The sequence below is a fragment of the Vicia villosa genome, linkage group LG4 (assembly GCF_029867415.1).
Source record: "Vicia villosa cultivar HV-30 ecotype Madison, WI linkage group LG4, Vvil1.0, whole genome shotgun sequence".
NCBI classification, from domain to species: Eukaryota; Viridiplantae; Streptophyta; class Magnoliopsida; order Fabales; family Fabaceae; genus Vicia; species Vicia villosa.
Window position 1 is genome coordinate 93,058,096 of NC_081183.1, and position 21,406 is coordinate 93,079,501.

Here is a 21,406-nt window from a genome sequence, read left to right on the forward strand (position 1 = left end):
ATATCAGAAATTGAATCCTAGGACATTTGTTTACCCTTGTTACATGAGAGAGGCCTACAAGACATGTTATGAAAACAATTTCAGTCCAATAAATGGTATAGACATGTGGCCCACTGTGGATGCTGAGAACATGTTACCACCTCAATATAAGAAGGGGCCAGGCATACCTAAGAAATTAAGGTTTAGAGAGCAAGATGAAAGTGGATAAAGGATGAGGAGGATTGGTGTTAACTATAGATGCATAAAGTGTGACAAATTCGGCCATAACTCAAGGAAGTGTAAGATCAATGAACAAGATCCCAATGCATTGAAAAGAAAGGTAATAGTACATTATTCTTCTCAGTAATTTAAACATGTTCTTAAAATAGTCTTATTAAATATGCTTTTATATTTTGTATAGAGAAAACCACCAAGGAGAAAACCATCTTCATCTGCTGCACCAACTGAAGGAGAGGTATTCCGTGAAATGGCTGACCCTGAGTTAGAAGCTGTTCTGGACCGGCTTAATCACCCTTATTGGGCCAATCCAGCCTTCGGCCCAAGGCACCCTAGACACGCGCGTGACATCCTCCCCCGGCCCGTTCTGGGCAAACACCAAAGACAATCAATCACGAGAGAGCCTTGTGCCCGGTAAGCGGACAACTCATGCGTTACCTAGATCCACGCCTTGGAAAGAGGAGCCAATTTCGCTTAGGGATACCCTATAAATAGCCCTTTAATCCTAGAGGGCAAGGTAACCTTTTTCTTACCCCCAATATCTCTCACTTTGTTGTACCTTGTGGATCACATACTTACTTTGGCATCAAAGTGCCTTGCAGGTACAACCATTTTCCCCTCTCAACCGTTCTGGATTTCAAGCCTTCTTTGTTGCTGGCCACCTGATCTGCGTGGTAAGATCAGAAGCATTAATGGATGATATAATGAACGCATATGAAGAACAATCACAAGTTGTTAATCCAACACTTGTGCAACCTGAGCAGACTAGGAAAGCATTATTAACTCTGCAGACTGAGCGAAGCATATCAGCTGCAAAAAAACTGGTAAAAAATAGGATGATGCTAAAAATCCCGATCAAGGGATGAGGAAAAGATGCAGTGAAAGGTTGAAAATGGTTAGGACTGCAAGAAGAATTGGTGGGCCTGGGTCAACTATAGATGCACCATTTGTGTTTGATGATGCATCAGACAAGTGGAATTCTATTGCAAGAAACATGACTCATTAGTTAGTTATGTTAAGGAGATTGACTCTGTTATGTTATTTTGTTAAGCACATAATGTGCCATATTTTGGTAAGCACATAATGTGCCATCTTTTGTTATGACAATAGCTGATAAGATATTATCAAAACATCTGTTATTAAGAACTTAATATGCCAATTTATAAACTGTAATATAATGCCAACTTTTTTAGCTTATATGTTTACCTCTGTTATGATCAAAGACCTGTTATGCACCAAGTTTACTTGTTTTGTCATGATGTTAATCAATTACATGTTGCATTCTGATATTATTTTTAACAATATACAATAAGTTTGCTTTCAATGAAAGATTAATTTTTATGATCTTATAGAAGACACATAATGCACAATATGGTGTATATATATATAACACAATTTGTAAAACATTTCCAGACATTGAACATATAATTCAACAAATTCAAAAACTTCATTAATTCAACAAGAAATGCCTTACAATTGTTCAACATACACAATGACAACATCCATTAAAATAATATATGATACATTGAACATATAACATTGTGTGTTACATGAAACTATGACATATCTGTTATATGAACCAAGAAGAAAGAAAAGGCATGTAGCAGTAACTATAATAATCACAAAATTCATCTTATTCCTTAAGTCATCAGCCGTTTTCTTCATTTCTTCCATCTTTGTAAAATCATTCTCCAATTTACTCATCAAAGATATGACTTCTCCGTCCAAGTCTGATGGGCCTCTTTCAACGAAAAGCTCGTCAACCCAATGGACTAAGTTACAATCATCTTCTTTACCCCAAAACATACACTTCCTGTACTTTCTCCTAAGATTTACCATAGATTTCGAAACAAACATCTTCATCGACATATTATGCCCACATTTAGGAGTTATTCTGCCGTTTGAAGAAATGCTTGAATTAGAAGAAACTGGGAAACTCATTTTTTAGGGATTCGAAGGAGAAACAAGATTAGAATAACCGAACAACAAGATCGATCATTTTTTGCAAGATAAAGAGAACTAGGGTTTAGAATGAAGGAGAAGAACATGGGTTGGGAATAGATGAACACAATGGATATGTCTTCTGAAGGTGTGTTTTTGTTGTTTTATGTACAAGGGGGCAAATTGGACTTTTCAATATGAAATAAACACATGTTGTATTACTTTTGAATTAAAAATAATAAAAAACCACGCCACATCAACATTTTAAGTGATGTGGCCTGACTAAGGGTGAAATACAATTTTTTTTCAAAAGTTGAGGTGATCCATGGAAGTTTTTTTTCTTTTTGCAGGGGGTTTCAAAAAGAGGCCTATATGGCAGGTAGAAAATAGGTATTAACCCTTAAATAAATCAAGATTCAAACCTAACTTATCCAACAATATTAACATTGAATATTGAGTTAAGATTTTCAAATTCATAATAATACCTATCATTTTAGAAATATTTATATTAAAGTCAGCCATATTAATTAATTTTTTGGTAATTATAATTGATTTGAATAAGTAAATTGTTTGATTTGCATTGTCTTGGATTAATTCTATCAATGAATAACTTTATTTAGTAAAAAAAATTAAATTATTGAAGTCATGATATATACTTGTAATCTATTTAAAATATATGATCAATTCTATTCAAATGTTGGTCATGATTAAATTTTTTAATAATAAGTAAAATATGTAAATAAGGGAGAAAAACTCCAAAATAACACAAAAATATTTATAAAAACAAGATTTGTCTGGAATACAGCTAATTATAAACAAAACTCAACAAAGTTTAGCAAATAACACAAACAGTTAAATAATGTTATATTTTTAGAAAATTTAAGTTGGTTTTCCAAACCTATAAATTCAATAAGACAAAGACAAAAACAATCACCAATTTTTTTCTTTATCGGTGTTCAACATCTAATGGCAAACTCTTTGATTTTGTTTTTCATCCTAACCTCATTTGTAGCAAGTAATAATTTGTCTGTATATGTAATTTTTTTATCATTCGATTATAGAGTAAAATAAACTTACAGTTTAACTTTCTTTACATGATTATAGTGCAATTAATAGTGGAGGCAGGGGTATGCTCACACATATACAATAAATGTGATGTGACAAGTTGTGGCCCGTTTTGTAAATCTCAACCAAGTGATAATGGTGCATTAGCAGCTTGGTATTGTGATCACTTCAACCTATGCACATGTTTTTTTAATTATGATTCTTCTAAACATTTAGGTAAACCTTCAAAAATGTGTAATATTGGGTTAGGACCATGCAATACTAATGGTGAATGTCAATCAAAGTGTGCTCGCCAATATAAAGATAAACAAGGTTATGGGACTTGTTTTAATTACAATGGTGTCAAGATGTGCCTTTGTGATTATATTAGTTTAACTTAAACTACTACTACTTGTAAGTTAAAAATAAATATAATTAAGAAATAAATACTATGTTTTTATTTTAAACATATTTGTTCGACTACATGTTACCTTTCTACTTATATGTGATTATATGTGTGTTTCATTCAAAATTCTATGAGTTTTTATTAAGTTCAAGGAGAGCATGCAGATGCTGAAAATTGATGGTAATGCTCATTATAAATTTTCTCCAATACCTTTCAGTAATTATATTATTTTCGGTGAGTCATTTGTGTTAGTGCATATCCTCCCCTAGTACTAAAAGTTATGTTGTTTTTAAGAGATTTTAAAAAGTCGTTAGTTGTTTTTATTGTAAATACTTCTTTAACGAAATTTTTCATATGATTGCATCTTTGAAAATTCTTAATTTTGTCAAATTGTATGCATGTATGTTTCATTGTAAATTTTGTACTATGACAATAAAAGGAGTCATCCTTGAATAGTTAAAGCTGGATCGTCATAGAACCGCAAAGATGAAAGTTTAATATTTAAAAGTTTAAACAAGTCACATAGGGAACAAATCAGTTCTAATAAAATAACTTTTTAATTTTTTAAAAAATACAATATATTATACCATATTAAACTACATTTTAAGTTATGTGCATATATTTATATAATATAAAACAATTTATATATTTATAAAACTATATATATATTCAATCATTTAAAAGAACTACTAAAACGGTATAGAAAGTGTATAGAAAGCTTCGTAGAAAAAAGAATGAATACAAAAATCACAAAAAAATAAATCGAAAGCTTATGGAATCACATAGACCATAAAAAAACTAAGTAGAAACTCAATAAAAGGAATCCCCATTAACATAGCAACTTCCTAAAAGAGAAGCTTAAGACCACACTCTAAAAAAATCATAACACATTATGGAATTACTATTCATTCAAACAAATGATATTTATTGTAATCATCAATAAAAATTATAATATATTGAAGAATTCATATGTTTGTTGTGTTAGGTGATCTTCAACTATCAATATTTATAAGAGTTAGAAGATCATTACCCCTTTCGATTTTTTTTAAATTCAGGCATTTTTCATTTTCCTAATAAACAAGATCAATGTGTCTGAAATGATTCATAATAAGAGAATAGATTAATTTATTTTTGTGAAGTGGTTTTTAAAAGGAAGAAAGAATATATATATATATATATATATATATATATATATATATATATATATATATATATATATATATATATATATATATATATAAGAAAAATGAGGCACTATCAACTAAAGTATAAGAAAATATGTAAAAAGGAACAAGGAGTGCCAATCACAAAACCGACAGTAAAACACATGGAAAAACCAAACATTAACAACCCCAACCACCAAATCAAGGTAATCACATCCCACGGATGATAAAAAATAAATCCATAAAATCATAAACATATTAAGTTAGATCACTTTGAAACAAGGACACATATACTAGCAACAAAGCCACAAAAACACACAAAACACAACCAAGGGTAGCCGAAGCCACTCAAACTGCTATAAACTCAAAAAATATGGTATGGTTCTCAAGCCAGACCGATAAGGCACAAGAGTTTTCCACAGACCTACCGAGATACTATTTCTAAGCCAAAATGACACTCATGTCTTCCACGGCTTTTGGTCTCACCGAAATACCCAAAAAAACTAAATCATTCAGAGTTTTCCAAATTGACCAAACCATAGGATGCTTGATAATCCTCAACCCCATTTAGAAAAGAAATGTTTTATTTTTATTTTTTTGTATGCTCGGAAAGACTTCGATGAGTCTTGTGCCTACATATCTTCCATGTGCAATGAAGAAGTCGGAGCCTTGTATTTCATGGTGATAGTAACCACAGAGGTTTGTTGATTATTTTTAGAGAGAGTAACTTGACCACTTTCAAATGGAAACAATACTACGCGCACATGGATACGATATTGTTTGCATTACTAAAATAATGGATAACGAAATCGTGGCTTAAAATGGATTCTTGCCATCATCACATTTGAGTGGAAAACATTTGATCTTCACATGTGGAAGCATGTTTGCATTTGAAATTAACTAAGTGTCCAATTTATGATAAGGTTTTAAATTGAAAAGCCAAGTAGAAAAAATGTTTGAATGAGTTTGAAGTTGTTTTTAGAGTTTTGGAAAGTGTTTGAATATGCTCATGTGTTTTAGCATTTATTTGAGAAAAAGAATTTACGCTAAAGAATAAAGAAGGCAAAATAAAGAAAGGGAAAAATTATTTACAAGAATTCGGGAATGGGGTAAAAACTTGCCAAAATGGGGATGAAAGTAGTATATGTCCATACAAACAAGTCTATAAGTATATAACTACTACAATGTAGATTTATAATAGCATCAATTTAATAGTGTTTTATGATAAAGTGCTATTAAAATTTTCACACAGAAACCTATGATAGCACTTTTTATCGGGCGCTATTAATGAAGGACACCTATAATAGCATCTTATCTTGTAGTGCTATTGTAGAAAATTAACAAAAGAAAATGAAAAATAATAGCGTTTAATGGGTGAAGGCTATTTTAAATTACCCATATTTGATGGAAATTTTGTAAAAGTGCTATTATAGGATTTATACCAAAAATAAAAGTTACTTAATATTCTTTTTCTATTTTGCATAATTCAAATTAAAAGATATACACAACTTTTTTTATTTAGTGTAATTTCAAATTAAAAAAAACATTGTATCCTATTACCACCACAAAGTCAAGACTCTCGAACTCTTTCTTACCTCACAGTCGTCGAGTTTCGAAGCCTTTCATCTTCACCTTCATCAAACCCACCCTCACCTTACCATCGTCAAACTTCGAAGCCTTTCTTCTTTACCGTCATCAAACTCACCCTCACCTCACCATTGTCAAACTATGAAGTCTTCATCGTCACCGCCATCGAACTCAGAAACTTTAATCCTCACCCTTACTCATGGAACCACACTCCATTCTCTCTCCAAATTAAAGGTTACATTTTCAATTACAATGTCGATTGTCAAAACCTTCTCTTCAAAACCCTTATTTGTGAGAATCATCAACCTACTCTTCGAATCCCTTATTTGTGAAAACTATCGACTTACTCTGTGAAACCCTTATCTGTGAGAATAACTGACCTACTCTATGAAAACCCCACGAGATCATTATGTCACCACAAGTTACCTCGGTGAGAGTCAATACACACAAACCTAATGGTATCAACTACTCCAATAACACAACTCCGATACTCATTCGTCTTAATACTTCTTTGAATTGGTAAGTCCTTCATTTCCTCTCAAATCCGACTAGAAATTAGTTTTTGAAAGTCACAATTTTTCTTTAATTAGAGTTTTTCTACATGCTAAAATTGGCTATTTAATCTGAACTAGTATGGTTGATCTCTAAGTTTTATATTAGTACTTTGTTATTTGACTTCAATGGAACTTCAAATGTCTGTTTAGTAAACTTATGTTAGGGATGAAGATGGCTGAATGGAAATATGCTGACTAGCTGATAGAGGGGTATAATAGTATTATTTATTAGTATTATTATTAGTATTATTGTTATTATTATTGGGCTTTTAGTAGTGTATGGGCTTTTATATTAATAGTATCCATTAAGAATGTTATATAATGTAGTATCATAGAGACATTTGGAGGCAATCAAAAAAATGAAATGAAATATATCTTTATTCCTTTTATTTTATCTTCTTCATAGTTTATATTTTCCAGCTTTTAGTAGTTTTGGTAGGGTTCTTATTTAGCATCCTAACAATTGGTGCTTTCATAATATACTCAAATCCTCCTATGGATTACCTTTATCTTACACCTTCTTCTCATCAATGGAGCATTCCTCCTACCTATCCCACAAACCCCTCTTTCACAATTTCTACCACACCTTCATTTCCATCCTTTCCATGGGAACTTTTCTCACCCTATTACACAAATCCATATGTTTCAACACCATCACCAAATTTGTATCCAAATCATGGATATTCACCACATTCATCTAATGTCAACCCATATTCATCAATTTATTATCAATATCAAGTCCATTCTAGAAATAGAAGAGATTTTGAGAAGTATCTCCAAGTGTCTCACTCCTCATTTAAGAAGAAGAAACAAAAACAACTTAAGCTAGGAGAAATGGAAAATCCATTTTTTTCCCAACTCAAATTTTTTTTGTTTCAGATCTCAGAATCAGTCATGGATAGCGATGATGATTTCAAACCATCGCCTCTTTTTCCCATCACATTACTCGCGAGAAAGCCTCGTCTCTTCATCATCATCCTCTCCATAAAGGTCCTTTAACTAGGGCTCTCCAAATCCCTAACAATTTCTCCTCGGCAGTATCTGCTTCGACCATCGCCGGTTCCGCTTCTGCCCCCACCACGGTGAAACATGCTCAATAGACACAGGCTTTGGCTGCGGCGGCGGAACAACTCAAGAAGGAGAGCAAGTGGGAATCTCTGGAAGCTTCGATTGAAGCTGAATTCAAAGCATTTAGATCTCGTGATGCTAACGCACACGTCGTTCCTACTCATCGTGGTTGGTTTTCATGGTTGAATATACATCCAATTGAGGAACGTATGATGCCTTCTTTCTTTAATGGAAAAACTGAAAATCGAACTCCCGATAAATACATAGAGATACGGAATTGGATAACGAGGAAGTTTCATTCAAATCCAAACATACAAATTGAATTGAAGGATCTATCAGAGCTTGATATTGGGGACTTGGATGCTAGGCAGGAGATACTAGAATTTCTAGACTACTGGGGTTTAATTAACTTCCATCCATTCCCTTCTACGGAGTTTGCTGTAGCTAAAACCAGCGATGATGGGGAAGCAGAAAAGAATTCCTTGCTAAAAAAATTCTATCACTTTGAAACTCTCAAATTATGCCCACCTACTCCTCAAAAAATTGGCCTAACTATTTCTGCTATGACAACTGGCTTGTTTCCAGAGTCAACGATCGCTGAAGAGTTGGTGAAACAAGAGTGCTCGGCAGTTGAGATGCTTAAGTACCATTGCAACTCTTGTTCTGGTGATTGTTCTCGCAAACGATACCACTGCCAGAAGCAGGCATATTTTGATCTATGCGCGGACTGCTTCAATAACAGAAAGTTTGGCTCCGGCATGTCTTCGTTACTCATGGAACCAGCTGAAGCTGCTGGGGTTAGTAGTGGAAAGTGGACTGATCAGGAGACACTTTTTCTCCTTGAAGCATTGGAACTTTATGAAGAAAATCGGAATGAAATTGCATAACATGTTGGAACTAAATTAAAAGCTCAGTGCATATTGCATTTTGTTCAAATGCCAATTAAGGATAGCTTTGTTGATTGTGATGAAGATGTTGATGCTGGTTGCAAGGAAACAGCAGATCCCGCTGCAACAAACAATAATTTGTCAGTAGATGAAGATAAAGATAAAGATGTTTCAGAAGTTATTGAGAATGACACTAACATCAAAGGCCATGATGAGTCTTCTCAGGCTGAAGAGGATAAAGTGAAAGATAATCAAGAGGAGACTCCAAAGTTACAAGATGGTGGTGATGAGAAAACTAATGAGGGTTCCGTGCTCAAGGCTACTGATTTTGGACTTTCTGTCTATATTGAAGAAGGAAAGGTTTACCGTGATATGGTAGGCAGTGCTTACTATGTTGCTCGTCATCATTTCAACCATGGTGTGTTTCATGATGCTGCTGATTTTGCGATTCCACCTAAACCACCTGATTCACCACTGTTGAGCATTTACAATACAATTATTGAGCTAGCAGTAAGAGGTGACGTAAATTTTGAAATATTGAAAGGAGCTGAAAGATATGATGAGGGACGAACAGACAATAGGGGACAAGTTGTTGAATCGAAAATTGGAGTTGTTGCGGCTAATGGTATTCGGTGTTCGGTTGTTGGTGTTTCAATGCTTAGGCTTGGGGGCATGTTGTCCATGCTGCAGTGGCTGCTACGTTATGCGCTGGTGTTATTTTTCAGGCTTCAAGTGACATAGGAGGTGGTTCTTTCATGGTTGTGAATTCATCTTCTAGCTCTAATGCAGAAGCTTTTGATATGAGAGAAATTGCTCCTATTGCTGCTGCACAGAGTACATATCAGAGCAATCCCGAGGCAAAGGTCTTTGGTGCCTTGTCAGTCGAAGTTCCTGGTGAGTTGGCTGGCCTTCATGCAGCGTGGGTGAAACATGGAAGATTATCATGGAAAACCCTATTACAACCAGCCATGGAAGCATGGATAGTTACGATTTTTCAGTTTAAGCAATGGGATCCGGGAGTAATTTTAGAACCTTGAGGACAAGGTTCAAGTGAACCCCGCGGCAATGATAGAAGGGTATTATATGATTTATATTAGTAGTATTGTTATTGATAGGAGTAATAATAGGATTTATATTATTAGTATGTTATTGGGCTTTTGTGTATTTGGGCTTTTAATTGAACATCTATTATGGGAACTATATATATATAGTGTCTTTGACACAATAGAGGATATCAATGAAAATCAAAGTTATCTTTTAATTCTATTTTCTTAGTTTGTTTGCTTGTTTCTCTTAGTTTTGTAAGCCTTGTTAGGATTAGCATTTTGGCCCAATACTATTTTCTTCCTAATTGTGTAGAAAGCAGAGGGATCTATCCATTTTAAGATAGAATCTTAATTTTATCTTTCAATTGAATCTATAGGTATTAGCATCTTGTTTAGAGTCCACCAGAAAGCGAATGAGTCTTAGATATGTATGCCAATACTGAGTTTTTTTACTACTACATGAACAGGTCTTTTGGTATTATGCTTACATGTTTATTAGAGTTTACCATTGAAGTGGGAGTGAGTGGTTTTATCTCAAACCTGGATATAAATATAAACCTGCACTTAAAACCCCTTTATTTGGCTTAAAAGTTATATTGGCAATCTCCTTAATTCATTTTTTTATTGAGGATAATATTTAAAGCAATTGTAAATTCAAGATAATATGATTCATGATTAAAGGAACATGTTTTAAAGTTATAATTCAAAATGAGAATCAGATGGAACTATGTTTCCCCTTAAATCTATATTTTTCTTCTGTAGAAGAAGAAATTTTAGGCCTCTTTTTAGGAAATTTTCATGTTATGTTTACTTAACTTAATGATTTTAAATATAATAATAATTTAATATTATAGTAAAAATAATTATGGATTACTTGAAGTTTCTAACTAATACTATATGCTGTTTGTATTTTGAAGTAGGATTTATTGGAATCTCCTCAAGAAGGTCGCCATCTAGAAGCCACTCAAGGTAATTAAATTTAGTTCTTGGAGCTTGAGTTTTTTTAACAAAATTACTTAGAATAATTTTAAATTGATATATGTTTGTTGATAATAATAATAATAATAATAATAATAATAATAATAATAATAATAATAATAATAATAATAATAATAATAATAATAATAATAATAATAATAATAATAATAATAATAATAATAATAATAATAATGGTTTTAAATTGCGGTTGCGGATGTGGTTGCGGTTGCAGTCACTGCGGTTGCGGCTATTGCGGTTGTTGCGATGCGGAATGCGGTCGTTGCGGCGTGAATTCATATTTTTGAACATAAAATATTATATTTTATTATTTAGTTTCGATTTCACATATCTTCCATTTTCTCTCTAAATTTTCATCTATATCTCATTAATAATTCGTCACCCTTTTAAATATCAATAACCCTTTTCAAATATATCTTAAATCTATAATATAATTAAAAAAGAAGGTAGACCAAATAATTTTTGCGAGCATTGCATAATCTCTTGCGGCCTGATGCGGTCTAATGCGGCTTGATGCGGCGCGGTGTTATGATGCGGTGTTATGATGCGGCTTTTATTGTGATTTGCAATCACACCGCAATTGCGGTCTGATGCGGATGCGGACACTACCGCAACCGCAATATTGCGGCCGCATCAGGTGATGCGGTCCGCAATTTAAAACCATGATAATAATATTAATAAATGATACATTATTATAATGTGATTAATTAGGAAGAACAATCTTGCTGCAACAGTTCCAATTTTCCCTCTTGTGATTGTAGGGGGTATTTAAATTTTCCTTAGACTCAAACACTTTCATTTATAGATCAAATGACACCCCTAAATAGTGGTTTGTAACACACTTAATTATTCATTATCCGCAGTATAATAACAATTTTATTTTGATTGATTTGCAGATGTTGTTTAACCATCAAAGCTTTTAACATGGTTCTAGTGGGGTGCCTTGTTGGCGGTAGGTTTGTGCAGGTAAACTGCATTGCTTTCGGAAGATTTAATATTTGCTTGACATACAAAAGGCTTGATGTGATATTATCTTGGTTACATGTTATACTTATCGAGTATTAGACTAATTGATCATTCAATGAATATACCATTATATTTCAATAATACTTTATTTTACAAAATATATTATTCATAAAATAAAATTTTGCGTTCAAGTATCAACAAATTTTGACTGTATGAAATGGGCAAATATATAACTTTTTATTGGAATATAATTTAGAAAAGGGCACATATATCTTTTTTTTTATTGTAGTCATATAAGAATATGTAGGCCATTGTTTTGTTGTTAACTGGAATGTAAGCTTAGGAACTATTTTGTTTCAATATGTCATAGAAAGATGTCAAAGAAACAGGGGACTTATCGTAGGTATTGGAGCACATAGATGGTTGTCAAAGAAGCAAGAGACTTATGGAAGGTAGTGAAGCACAAATAGTACATAACACCAAGAAATCAATAATCTGTTGTTAGATATTTCTCTCAAACATATTTGTACACAGTATAAAATTTACATCTATAATTTTATACTTCACTTTCATATTGTAATTTTACTTTTATGATGAAGTAAGAAATTTTCATATTTTCTACTAGGATTTGATTGTAAGGTTATTTTATAGAGAATAAGTTGAATGACGAAATAGTATGTTTTTTGATTTATTATTCTTTTTAAAAAATAGTTACTTTTGATCATCTCAAATATTTTTTTTATAAAAATAGTGTCTATAACAGCGCATAAAATAAAAAAATAAAAAAACTAAATCACTTTTTGAGAAGACGCTATTAAATACTCAGCATATAATAGCTCCTAAAAGCGCTATTATACATATCCAACCTTTAATAGCCGGGGCTTTAATACCGCTTAAAAGCGCTATTAAAAGCCAAAAAAAGCGCTATTAAAAATCCTTTTTGACGTAGTGAGTCCATACAAGCATTCATAAAAGATTAAACATGAAAGAATTGAATTAAAAGTGTAAGTTGAGTAGGAAAGTAGCTAGTCTCCTAACGACCAATTGAAACAATTAATCGAGTAGGTCTCACTATAAGAAACCCAGGATCAAGCTATCTGTGTGCAAGTGAGATTGATTGCGATGCTTAGAAAGCGATCGAGTTATGGTAGAAAAATGGCTTGGAATCGAGTATTAGTTCTTTTGAAAAATGTTTAATGCATGAAATATGTGATAGTGAAATAAAGTGGATAATAAAAGTAAGTAGTAATATTATTACATCGTAATGGGGAGTGAGATGTATTTTTACCGATTGGAGATAAAACACTTACTACAATATTAAAAAATTCAAGGGAATTTTTAAAACAAAAGTAAAATGATAAAAGTACAAAGACCGGGTATCACTTGCTAGTATCCACAAGAATAATTCAAAGCTTCAAACTAGTACCTCAAAATTAACACAAAATATTAGTAATGATACATAAAATGATATATGAGACATGGAGCAAAGTTATGAACAAGTATTGATAAAAAAACCTAAATTTACACATGAAAACCTAGAACAAACTCAAGCATGTTTATCAATTAATTTCCATGGCATTTTATGAAAGTATTCTAAACAAAATATTTTTTAAAATGTATTTTAATTTAAAAAAAGTGATTTAGTTTTTTTTTTTTTGTATTTTTAGTATGAATTAAAACAAACAAAATAAAAACTATATAAAAAAAAACTAGAAAACTAAGTTGTTAAGCCGCCACCTCTATCCATTTCTTTCCAAGCTAAATTTCCAAACTTCTCCTTCTTCACCTAACTCTTCTATTTCCTCATTTCTTTCTGCTCTCTAATCTCTCTTGCTTCACAAAGATTAAAACAAGACAAAGCATATATAATCAACATCAAACTAATGAATAAAAGAAGAGTTACAATCATGTTGTTGAGATGAAGATGAATCCGATCTGAATCAACGTTGTTTTTGTTCCTAATGCAATTTGCAGTGTTGATGGAGAGTTGCGGCTCTGCAGTTGTTGATGGTGAGTTGCGAGTGGTTCTCCTGTAGAGTAGTTGTTGTGCGCAAATCGCGAAGCTTCTCTGCATGTTGTTACGTTGCTTGTGATGTTTCGATTTGGATTGATGTTGCCTTGGTTTTGAATCTCAGTTTGTGCAGTTGCGGTGTTGATGATGTTGCTATGAGAATTTGTTGCTAATTTGCAGGTTGCATTAGTGGATTTAAAGTTGAAGTAAGCGGAAGATTAAACGTGTTTGGATTAAAAATATGGTGTAACACGATTTTAGATTAGCTAAAGGTGTTTGTGGGTTGTTGAAGGAGATCGATGGAAGGTTGTGTGAGTGGTTGATGTTTTCGGTTCTGAGTTTGGAGGCATTTGCGTTGTTGATATGTGGCATTTACTTTGAATGAATTAAGGCCCACTTGAAGGAATCATGTTTATTTGTAAATGAAATATGGCAATTTTTTGAATGGAATTTGTGATGAATTTGAATTTGGTTTCTGTTTGAAATTTGTGATGAATTTGAATTTGGTTTCTATTTGAAATTTGGAAGAAATATTTGCTTTGGTTTTTCCTGGTACATGAAGCGTGAATGGAACATTGATGTGGTCACATCTAAAATTCTCATGGCTTCAAGAAAGAAATATGGCTTATGAATTAATTCGAAATGGCTTGAGCTTGCAATTGGCTTCCAACTTGGAACTTGGCTTAGAATGAAATGGAATGGATGATTGATGGACGTTGCAGTTATTTTGTTATTTGCACCTAAAGAAAATTCATAAAATATTTCAAAAAAAAAATTGATATAAAATTTAATAAAATTTCAAATTAAATCTAAATTGAATCTCAATTAAAATTATAAATCATAAAATGGTTAGTATGGTGAACATAAAATTTTTTAAACAGAAAATCAAACATGAAGCATAAGATAAACATAGCTATATTTTTTTTGAATGAAGTAGAAATGTAAATGCACAAATAGCATGCTACTAATATTTTTTTTCTGATTTTTGAGATAGAAAATGAAGTAATAATGAAAATGTGCTAAAATGACTGATTTTTTTTACTGTTTTTCTATTCATTAGATGAAAATATGGAGAAAAAAATAGGGTGTTACATTAGGTGTCACAAAGTCTATAGGAAATGAGAACTTGTCAATTCCTATCAGTACACAATCCCCCACTAGTGTCTTACATGTTTTGCCGGTCATCTACACTATTGATGCATATGTCTCTATTTGTAGATACTCAATCCTTTCTACCATTGATAGTGGTATATTGTTCATGCTTGCACCTAAGTTAATAAGTGCATTTACACTTTTTATATTACCTATGAACTCAAGTAATACAATCACTCCAGGGTTAACTTCCTTCTTGGGTAGATCCTTTGGAATATCATTGTAGACCTCATCCTACAATCCTTCTTATTCTGTTTCTCCTGCTCCTTATTTTGGTATTTTTTCTTTCACTTTGAAAACATATTTATCATCTAAAAGAATACAATTATTGTGATATTTTGGACTATTTTCGTGTTTGCCATAAATGTGTTACTTCGAAGATCTCAAAAACTGCTTGGCTAACAGATATGTGTTTCAGGGTTTTTAATGGTGGCTTTGGTAAGTTTGTGACTGGCCATAGATACCTGCATGAATTGATTGAGTGTATCCTCCTACTTTTATATGTTGTCTTGTAGTGGAGGTTCTTATTAGTAATGCTACAAAGGTTGTCTGTTGGATGGACAAAACTCAAATCTCCATCCTTAATTTAAATTGTTGATATGTGGGATGTAGTTATTCTAATATTTCTCATGCCTTTGGTTTACCACATAGATTACTTGCGCATTAATACATCTATTTTAGTTGTATGGAAACTTTGTTAGGGTATTGGATCCACCCTCTGAGTTACAACTTGTTTTGAGAAAGAATTACCTCTTTGGTGTTCAGTTCTATGATATTGTTCTTCCATTGGGAAGGGTTTCTGTTGTGTTATCCTTGATGACCACTAAACATCTATAACTTTTGAACACAAGAGAGCCCCAACAGTAGCATCTAACAATAAATTTGGTTGTTGTTGAAGTACATTTCTGAAGATGAGTATCTCTGTGAGTTCGTCAAAACCATGGTTTAGACATCATCACAATATGTACTTATATCTTTCCCACGCTTCATAGAGAGTTTCCACCGCGCCCTAGGAAAAGACCTTGACGGCTGTATTACCTTACATCAATTTGTTGTGAGGAAAGAATATGTTTAAGAAGTTTTCCTCGAACAAGTTCTAATTTGTCATCATTGATGTAGGTTGACCTAGATACCACTGTTTTGGTTTTCCAATTAAAGAGTGTGAAAAAAGTTAGAGGAATACCGTTTCTTCCTCATTTTACGGATCTCCTAGCATACCAAATATTTTGTAGAATTTTTTAGGTGTGTGTACGGAATTTCATAATCTAAACCTGCAAAAGTGATAGCATATAAAATTTCTAATAAGCCCATTTTCATTTCATGTTATCAGACATTCCTTTGTCTTTTATCTAAATGAGCTAGACCTCAAAGACTATTGCGACACGGTGTGCCACAATTTTTGTTTCCATTGTTGATGGTGTTGTTATTGATTTCAACAATGATTATTTGTTTTGAGGAAAAAGACCCTTCTAGATCTATCCTTTCATTTTTTTGTTTATTTTTCCAATTTTTATAGAGGCTTCTACGTGAAACTCTGGAGGACCCTTACCTTGCATAAACTAGTAAACATATATCTAATTATGAAAGTTAATGGGTTAACATCTATAAACAATATATATACAACTTATAACTGATATAAAAAATGTAAACAATACTTAAAATAATAAAAAGTATGTAATGTCTTTAAAATTAACACCATCCTCTAGCAATGGTTCCATTTTGTTCGTTGTGCAATAAAAGTAATTTTTTTTATAATTATTGTATTCACGGACACTAGTGATTTCAAAGAATGTTCAGAAGTTTTTAAGAACTTAAGTAGAGAAGGATTGTATATTTGTTGTGATGCATGAAACTAAATGGCATAAAATATATGAAAGAAACTAAAATGGAGATTTTGATTTTAATAGCTAGAAAAATCGCAAGGGGTAGATTTCTATAATTACGTAGTTATCATGCACATCTATGCACTTCTACCTTTAAGCTCCCTTTCTTATTTTCCTATTGTAGACCAAGGTAAACCTACTCCAATTGTGCACTACCTCACTCCATCAAAACTCCCTTTGTAATGAATTGAAAACTTCTATTTATAGGAAAAGTTATGGACCCCACACTAGGCGCACCGCCCATACGCCTACCAAGCATGCTCTCATTCACATTAATCAATTCTAGTTGTAAAATAGTTATCCATATCCGCCTTTTCTCGCAAAGCATATTGCCCTTACACTTAGTATGCAAACCCTTGTTGCAACATAAAGTACTTTCATTTAGATGTGCCATCTGGCCTTCTGTCGGCGCTTAACACACATATGGTTAAACCTAGTGTGCTTGGACTTTAATTGTTTTTCTATGACTTGATCTTTGCTTGATGAATCATGGTTTTCTAATCTATTTTTCCTTTTTTTCAACTAATGCATACTAGAAAAGTTCTGTTAGAACAAGGTTGAGAATCTATGTTCAGAATCTGGTTTTGATGATAACAAGCATATATTTTGTGAGTAAAATTTTTATTACTAATAGCTTTGAAGGATAGAAAAACACTTAGAAAGGGGGGGTTTGAATAAGGGTGACTTTAAAAACTCTTAAGATAAAAACAATTGCACAATGATTTTTATCCTGGTTCGTTGTTAACGAAACTACTGCAGTCCACCCCCTTAAAGTGATTTACCTCACCTGAGGATTTAATCCACTAATCAACCTTGATTACAATGGCTTTCCACTTAGATACCTTCTAAGTCTTCTAGAGTATTCTGATCACAACTTGATCACTCTAGGAACCTTTTACAAATTAATGTAAACAAAATCTTACAAGAGTATTACAATGCTTCTTAATAAGCTATAATCACAACTGTGATATTTCTCTTAAGTTCTAAGCTTAAATCTCACTAAGATATTACAATGAGGTGAGGTTGAAGATGAAGTTTCATAGCTTTTGAATTTGGCAACGTTTCAGCAAGTATGAAAGAGTTGTTCGTAAATTGGTAACCTTGCTTCTGATTAGAACTTCACTATTTATAGGCGTTTTGAGAAGATGACCATTGGGAGCATTTAATGCGTTGCGTGATCCGTACATCATTGCATTTAATGTTTCACTCTTTTGTCAACTACCTCGAGCCTTGCTTTTCCTGCTTTAACTAACTTTGCCTTTAATAGCTTCTAACGTTCCTTTTGTCAGTCAGCGTAGCCTGCCATCTTGTTCTTGGTTCTGATCTGATGTTTGTAGGTGCAAAGTTTGAATTAATCAGAGTCAAACAACTTGGTGCAGAGCATCTTCTTGTCTTCTGACTTTGAAGTGCTTCTAGCGTGATACCATAAGAACTTCAGTGCTTCTACTTCTGATCTCAAGTTCTTCTGATGCTTCAATATACCATGTTCTGATTCTGCTTGACCATCTTCTGATGTCGTGTGAGAGCATGTTCTGATGTTGCATACTTGAACCTTCTGAGTCAGTGCTTCTTACGCTGAATTGTGCATACTCTTTATATATTTCCTGAAATGGAAAATGCATTGGATTAGAGTACCACATTGTCTTATACAAAATTGATATATATTGTTATCATCAAAACTAAGAATATTGATCAGAACATTTCTTGTTCTAACAATCTCCCCCTTTTTGATGATGACAAAAACATATATAATTGATATGAATTTGCAATCAGAATATCAGATGACTAAAGACAATTACACAATTATAGCATAAGCATATAAACATAGTGTGTGAATATGTCTCCCCCTAAGATTAGCAATCTCACCCTGAGATTAACAATCTCCCCCTGAAATAAATACTGGAAGAATTTACAAGTAAAAGACTTCCCTAAGTATTTTCCATTTCAGTTGAGACGTTCACATTTGCCTAGAACTTCAGAACATTCAGAGCTTCTACTTCTTGCTTCCATAGGATAGCTTCAGAGCTTTGAATTTCTTCTCGAATCATTGCATTCTTGATTGTATCAGAACATTCTTGAATGTACCAGAGCATCATCAGAGCATCTTTACATCCTGAAATGTTTTAGAACAAACTAGACGACAAAAGTCAGAGCATGAATGAATCAAAACATTCTTTTAAGAAAGAACATATATCAGAGCAATGCTAAACAAAATCAGAGCACACTTTGATAAGTTCTTAAAAGAAATATGTATCAGAATATATAAGGGATAAGAATGTGATAGAGCATATTCTGCCACGAGAATATCAGAACATTCTTCCTTCTTGCTTCTGATCTTGAAGCTTCCCAGCACTAAGCTTGCTTCAATTTTCAAGAACATGCTTCTTTATAGAATTGCTTTTCCTCATGTCTTTGCTTCTCATTTTGAGCTTTTTTAGAATATCTTCAATCCTGCAAAAAATCTCAAAGACATAGAACTTGCAAATATTGTTAGGAATGTTGAGACTTACTCCCAGCAACTGATATAGTAAATCAAATCAATTATCACGTTTTCTCCCCCTTTTTGTCATAACATCACAAAGCACATAAAAGATTCAGATGAAAAACAAACAATATGAGAGAAGATAATGTTTCATTGATTCAACAAAAAATCAGAAGATACAAAAGAGAAAAGCAGATGCAAGAAACAGATGCAAGAAACAAGAAACAACTAAGACCAAAAGACTACGACTAGCCTAGCCTAGAGAATATCTTGGCCAGAAGGTTTTGAATCTCAGAAGTGCTTTCAGTCTGCGTCTTCATGAATGAGTGAAACTCATTGTGAGTATCTTCATGCTTATCCAAACGAGAAGCCAGATCAGCTTGATTCTTTTGAAGAGCCTCCATGGTTTTCACCAGAAGAGAAGGTTCATCAGAAGAAGCTTCACAACTATCATTCAGAGCAGTAGCATGCTCAACTGCAGCATCTATCATGAGAACATCATCTTGATTTTCCTGAACAAGAAGTTTCTCAGCAGGATGATTCTCAGCACTTTGCTTCTCAGCACCAGCTTCTAACATAGAAGCATCTTCAGTATAATCTGGAGCAGGGATATCAGAGTCTTCATTCTCAAGAGCCTGAAGAATTTCAGCCAGATTTCTTGGAGGTGTAGGAGCAGCAACTTCTGATGGATATTCAACAGTTGGATATACCATATCTGGTGCTTTCTTTGAGGGATTCTCCCTTAGCCAGTTGAATAAGAACTGAAAATCTCCAGCCAGAATAAGAAATTGAGGCTTCCATACTACCATTGTGAGACAAGGTTCATCTTCCAGCTCATCTACAAACTTTTTTCTCCTCAAGAGATCTCCAATTTCTGATTGGATGATAGTACCTACCATCATCAACTTCCAAGAGACAACCAGAAGAACCAGATGCTTCAGCCACACATCTCTTCTGGATGTTCATAGCATCAAAATGAAAATCCTTCTTAAAGATTCTCCATAAGCTCCGAATAGCAGCATGATCCAACTTGGAGTCATGAGCAGCTCTCAAAGTTTCCATCCTTGTTCTGAACTTAAGCATGAAAAGGTCAAAACAGACATCAAGAAAGGGTTCAGGAGGGTTAAAAGTGAATCGATAATCAGGGTACAGAAGGAAATATGGTTTGGATTTTCTTGAAGGTAAAAAATGGGTTAGAGAAGGTGTAGAATCTATGGTGAAAGTGGATGAAGATGAAGTTTCAGAAGGTGCTGGGGGAATGGTATTTAGTGGTTCAGGGTTCAGAATTTGTGTAGAAGGAGGTTGTTGGAAATTGTTTGCAATGATGAGGGAATTTTGGGGTTCATAAGGAGGAGGCTTTTTCTGAGAGGAACATGCAGCAGCATCTACACGAAAAGCTTTCTTGATGCACTTATCACGGTATTCATCAGATTGTACCTTGAGAGGATCATAGGGTAGCTTCTGTTTCTTAGATGGCTTAGGTCCTGCTTCTGAGGCCTTTCTTTTTAATCTCTTTTCTTTCTTCTTCTGTTCTTTCTTCTTCAACTCAGCCAGAGATGGAAGAGTTCTTCCTCGTATCCACGTAGGATCAACAGAAGATTGAGCTTTGATTCAAGACTTCAAATAACGCTTAACATATTTGTCAAGCTCTTCTTTGAACAATTGAGAGAAGCTCTCAACAGGGGTTCTTCTAGTCAGAATATCTGGAAATATTCTTGGAATAGAAGTTACCTTCTCAATTAGAAGCATCCTTTGTAAATCAAAAGCATTCAGAATGTGTCCTTGAATGACAGTTAAGAACTTGGGCGTACCAACAGCTCTCAGAAGATCCATCAAGTCACTTTCTATCAGAATATCTGAAATCATTCTGGCAAGAGGAATAGTGTTCTTCTTGAAATCAGGATTCTTCTTACGTTCTTCATCTCTTGATTCTTCAATATTTGTCTTCAAATGTTGAAAAAAGAATGATTGAGAGATTAACTTGTATACCTTTTCCAATGCATA

General features: G+C 33.2%; 1 pseudogene; it reads left to right on the forward strand.

Moving 5' to 3' along the window:
* The first annotated feature begins 211 nt into the window (after positions 1-211).
* On the forward strand, positions 212-11,181 carry LOC131597526 (SWI/SNF complex subunit SWI3D-like; annotated as a pseudogene).
* Positions 11,182-21,406: the final 10,225 nt, after the last annotated feature.